Genomic DNA, 6,000 nt, shown 5'->3' on the forward strand with positions numbered 1-6,000 from the left:
AGTAATCCCCATATATATGTAGATTATATACATCTATATATATAAATATATATATATATATAATATGTATTTATGTATGCATCTATGTATCATTGTATCTAGGTATCTATGTATCTGTAATCTGTTTATCTATCTATATTATATCTATATATCATGTCTCTATCTCTCTATCTTTATCTGTATCTATATATCTACCTATGTATTGATCTATGTGTCTGCCTGACTGCCTGCTTGTCTATCTATCTATCTATCTATCTATCTATCTATCTATCTATCTATCTATCTATCTATCTATCTTCCTACCTGCCATCTGTCTACTATTACAAAATCAGATTTTAGCTGTTGGTAACCTCATTTCCAGCTCCTGGCTTTTTTTTTGAAAGTTTGCCTTTGTATACTCTTGTTCTTCTTGATCCTTTTGCTCTACAGCATCTTTCCACCCGCAGATGGCTCCACCTCAGGCTTGCTTTTTTGTTCCACTTCACAGCTAATCATCTTAGATTAATACCAGAGGCACTTTTGCCTAATGGAGTTTCAGCTAGAGAGAGGGAGAAATGAGAAGGAAGCTCCTGCTAAGTGAATATGTCTACTCATTTTCTCCTATGTTTTACATGCTCTCTGGAATAAAAGAAATCACAGAAGTCAATGGATTAAATACAAAAGTGAAGTGAGGGACTATGTGATAAAAAGAGAGACAGATAAAATGTACTTGAGGCCAATGGGCAGACTCTATGGTGAGCTGATATAATACTTTAATTCTGGCATCCCTGTGGCTAGCCCAGGTTGACAACATTTCAAAGATGACAATTATTTGGAATAAATCCAAGATTATACTTTAAATAAAAATGTTCATAAATCATAGCTCTTCCGCTATGAATAGGATGAGCATACCAGCAATCACTTAAAGCAGTGGTATTATCTTGCAATTCAAGCTGTTTCTTAAGTTGATTTGACTAAAAGCTGATTTTTTTTTTCTCCTCAAAGTGAAAAATGAAAACATTTAACTTGTTTTGTCCTATATATGAAGTTCAGTTAGATGACTCATTTCTTTTCTCAGCTATATGAATGAAAAATTATATGAATGAATATATTGGAATTATTATTATAATGAACAATTTATATGAATGAAAACTGTGAACTGAAGAAGAGAAAAAACAAAACCAGTGTTGTTTGCAGGGTGAAGTAGACTGGACCAGTTGCTGTAAAACGAGATTTGTTACGAAAGATCAGTGCCAGTCCTACTCAAATGGAACCTTGGCTTGAGTGGTAAAGTTACTCTGTAAAGAAACACTCTTTCATTTATTGGTTCCCAAAATAACACAGCTCATCCTCCAACCTACTTCCTTCCTATCAGGCAATGCACATCTTCTTTAAGAGCCAGCAAATGTGATTTCCTTGTCCAGAGTCTGCTGTGTCCAGCCTTGTTTTGGGGGGTGAGTTTCCAGACTTGTGTGTCAGTTTCATTATTTCCAAAATGAGTGTTAAAATCTCACATGATCAACATAAATAAGATAATGAATGTGGGGCACTTAGCAAAATACTAGGCATATACTCAATGTTGATTTGAAGATTTTCCATTGATAAGAATAATCGTGTGTGTGTGTATGTGTGTGTGTGTGTGTGTGTGTGTGTGTGTGTGTGTGTGTGTGTGTGTGGTGTGATTTATACATCTTGATGGCACAGTGAGAGGAATAAAACCTATGTATATTTGGTCTTGGGGAATGATGTTTGACTTACATGTCTGTGACACAAATGCTTCATGATGCAAAGAGAAGCTGTAATTTCAGTATTACTTTGCCAAATAGGGAACAAAATTCAGAGAGATAAGAGAAGAAATCATAGAAGATAAATCTATATTATTTCAAATTTGGTTTTTATTTTGTATGGAATAATAATAAAATAAAATAAGATAAAACAAAAACTAACATATCTGACTTAGACAAAAGAAACAAACAAAAGTAAAAGAGCCTAATGGAAGGCACAAAAACCCAGAACCCACTCATTTTCACACCCAGGAATGCCATAAAAACACTACTCTGGAAGCCATAATATAAACACAAAGCACCTGTAAAATAAAAGACTAAAGAAAAATATATAAATAAAATTATATAAAAAATAAGATATTAGGCACCCCCTTCCTTGGGCTCCATATTCCAGCATGTGACTTTGGTAGAAGACTTCTGCTTTACTAGAGACCAGGCCAATTCTAGGGACCCAAATAAGACACTGCCCACTGCCTATTAATACTCCTTAAAGCCCACCCAACATTCCCCAACAGCACACTCACTGCAGGGCTCCATTTTCTGACCCACAACTTCAGTGGAAGACTTCTGCTTTGCCGAGGACCAGACCAGTTCTAGGGACCCAAGTTAAAACATTGACTATTGCCAGCTAACATTCCCTAAAGCTGGTCCAATAACCCCCAACCGCACCTCTTCCCCCAAGATTCATATCTCAGCTCACAACTTCAGAAGAAACCTTCTGCTTTATGGGGGAAACACACAGTACTAGGAATCCCAGAGACCACGCAAGTACCCCAAACCCTAGAGGCCACACAGGTCTTTGTAACTACAGAGGCAATGTTGGCACCCATAACCTCAGAGGTCTTGCTGGCTGGAAAAACCCCAGTGGAGTCAAACTACAGGGCCTGGAAACTCTCTGGTCATCAGAACCCCTGGCCAGCTAGGCTGGAAAACCAGAGAGAAAACAGAAACCAAGGAACAAAACATGAATCCAACAAAGACAATCTCAGGAATCAACACATTGACCTATAATCATCCCAAACACAGATGCCTAAACACTGATTTAAGAATGCAATCATCAACAGGGCAATGTGGCATCATCAGAGCCCTGCTACTGTAGCAAGACCTGAACATTCCAATGCAGCTGAAGCACAAAAAAATGACCTTAAAGCCAATTTTTGGAAGACGATAGATGTCCTTAAAGAAGAAATAAAAAAAAAAAATCCCTTAAAGAAATTGAGGAGAGCCGGGCGGTGGTGGCGCACGCCTTTAATCCCAGCACTCGGGAGGCAGAGCCAGGCGGATCTCTGTGAGTTCGAGGCCAGCCTGGGCTACCAAGTGAGTTCCAGGAAAGGCGCAAAGCTACACAGAGAAACCCTGTCTCAAAAACCAAAAAAAAAAAAAAAAAAAAAAAAAAAAAAAAAAAAAAGAAAGAAAAAGAAATTGAGGAGAAGACAAACAAATAATTGGAGGATTCAACAAATCCCTTAAAAGTGCCAAGAAAGCCATGAAAAAACAAACAGGTGATGGAAAATGTACAAAACCTAAAATGGAACTAGAAACAATAAAGAAAGCACAAATGGAGCAAATTCTGGAAATGGAAAATCTGGATAAGGAAACAGGAATTACAGATGCAAGCATCTCTGGTAGAATTCAAGAGATGGAACAGAGAATCTCGAGTGTTGAAGATATGATAAAAGAAATAGATTTATTGGTCAAAGAAAATCTTAAATCTAAAAGTTTCTAACACAAAACATCCAGGAAGTTTGGAACACTATGTAAAGAACAAATCATAAGAATAATAGGAATAGAAGAAGGAGATCTACAGTTCAAAGGCCTAGAAAATACTTTAAACAAAATCAAAGAAGATTTTCCAACCTAAAAAAGGACATGTCTATAAAGGTAAAAGAAGCTTAGAGAACACCAAATAGCTTGGACCAGAAAATAAAGTCCTCCCCTACCACATAATAATCAAAACACAAAACAAAATTAAAATCCAAATAGCAACCTAAAGGTAACCAAAAACATTCAGTGTGCAGACTCTTTCTACCTTGGATGTGCGCCTCCCTCAATGCTTAAGCACTACCACGATGAACATGATGAGTGCAAAGTGTAAACCCATGTCATCGGCTAAAAAATGAGAAAACTCAAGTAATAATGACAATTTTGGATCTTAACAATTCAGAAAATACATAGTTTTAGAGTTATAATATCCACTGTTCCCTAGCTGATGTTTGTTGTTTCCACATAACAACACTGTTTGAAATATGCAACATCCTGTTTAATTTTTTTTAAACCTCACAAGTAGATATAATAACTATTTCTTCTATTGACAGAACTTGTGTTTAAAGTCTGAAATAAGCTCTCTAGTCATATAGTTAATAAATAATTGAGTCAGGTACTGAAGCCAGAAAATCTGACATCCAAGCCCAGTTTCTAATCAAGACTTGCTTTTATGTACAGTATTTGAACACATGTGAAAAATACTTTAGAAGTATAAAATAGTATCATTTCTTTCTAGAGAGTATTTTTTACCAAACACCATTGGAAAACAAGAATGATGCATTCCCATTTCTACAAACTAACTCAAGATGCAGCATCAAACCTGTGCAAACAGCAAGTTACATGGGTTCCATAAAACCTTTTCAAAGCAGAAGATGAACATGAAATTAGATTGAATATTTACTAGCTGAATACATTATCTGTGGCATGTTTGTATAATGGAATACCTTTCAGAAATTGAAGTACTGCCTTTGAGTTACTGATAATGTAATAAATATAAAAACAAGTTATAAAATGGTGACTATAACATGGATTTTGCTAGGTATTGTTGATTTTACAGCTAGATGCAGTATCCATTTTTTCCCCTGCTGTTCTCTCTTCCCAGAGTGCAGATTCCATCATCATGTTTTTATCCCTATCATCTTGGATTTGTAGAATTTTAGATCTTTCTATCCAGAGGAAGAAAGCAAAAGAGCATTAACCTATGTAGGTGATTGTGTGATCCTCTCATTGACCATAATATTTGATTTCAGCTTCTAGGAAAGGAAACTGGACTGCAGCTACATAACAGAAGCAAAGAAGAATCTTTTTTTTTTTTTTTTTTTTTTTTTGTAATTTGGGTTTTTTTTTATTATTATTATTATTATTTTACAACACCATTCAGTTCAACATAATAGCCACAGAATCCCCTGTTCTCCCCCTCTCGCCCACCCCTCCCCCCCAGCCCACCCCCCATTCCCACCTCCACCAGATCAAGGTCTCCCCCGAGGACCGGGGTTGACCTGGTAGACTCAGTCCAGGCAGGTCCATTCCCCCCTCCCAGACCGAGCCAAGTGTCCCTGCATAAGTCCCAGGATTCAAACAGCCAACTCATGCAACGAGCCCAGGACCTGGCACCAATGCACAGCTGCCTCCCAAACAGATCAAGCCAAATGACTGTCTCACCCGTTCAGGTGGCCTGATCCAGTTGGGGGCCCCTCAGCCTTTGGTTCATAGATCCTGTGCTTCCATTCATTTGGTTATTTGTCCCGGTGCTTTATCCAACCTTGGCTTCAACAATTCTCGCTCATATAAACCCTCTTCTTACTCACTAATTAGACTCCCAGTGCTCCACCAGGGGCCCAGCCGTGGATGTCTTTTTTTATTTTATTACATTTACTCATTTATTTGTGTATGCACATGTGCCATGGTATCTGTATAGAGGTAAGAGGTCAACATCAGGAGTCAGTTCTTTCTTTCCACCATGTGGGATCAAACTCAGGTTATCAATTCTTGGAAACAAGTTTCTTTAGCTGCCCACTGAGTCATCTTGCCAGCCCAGAAGAATCCCTTTATAGTTTAGGGATGTTATAGACACATCTGAGGATACTCATTTCCTCAAGAAATTCTTTCAGTAGAATGATAGTCAAAAAAAGTTGATGTGACAGGGAAGCAGAAGAAAGAAATATCTTAGAGTAGGAAGGGTACTGCAAGTGAGGCTGAAGGAAGGAAATATGAGGGATTAACAAGAGAAAAACACAGTGACATTTATGTATAAAAATACCAAAGTGAAATATATTCCTTTGTATTTTAACAAATTTATAGATAATGATTACAAAATAATCAAATTTTAAGAAAAGAAATACTTTAGTGTTAAGTTCTGGATTATGTTATATGTTTAAGTGTATATTGAGGTATATTTCTTCTTCTGATTAGTAACCCTACTGAAATGTTGCTGTATTTATCCCATTTTGGGATACATTTGTTCATACATCTT

The sequence above is a fragment of the Peromyscus maniculatus genome, chromosome 2 (genome assembly GCF_049852395.1).
Source record: "Peromyscus maniculatus bairdii isolate BWxNUB_F1_BW_parent chromosome 2, HU_Pman_BW_mat_3.1, whole genome shotgun sequence".
NCBI lineage: Eukaryota > Metazoa > Chordata > Mammalia > Rodentia > Cricetidae > Peromyscus > Peromyscus maniculatus.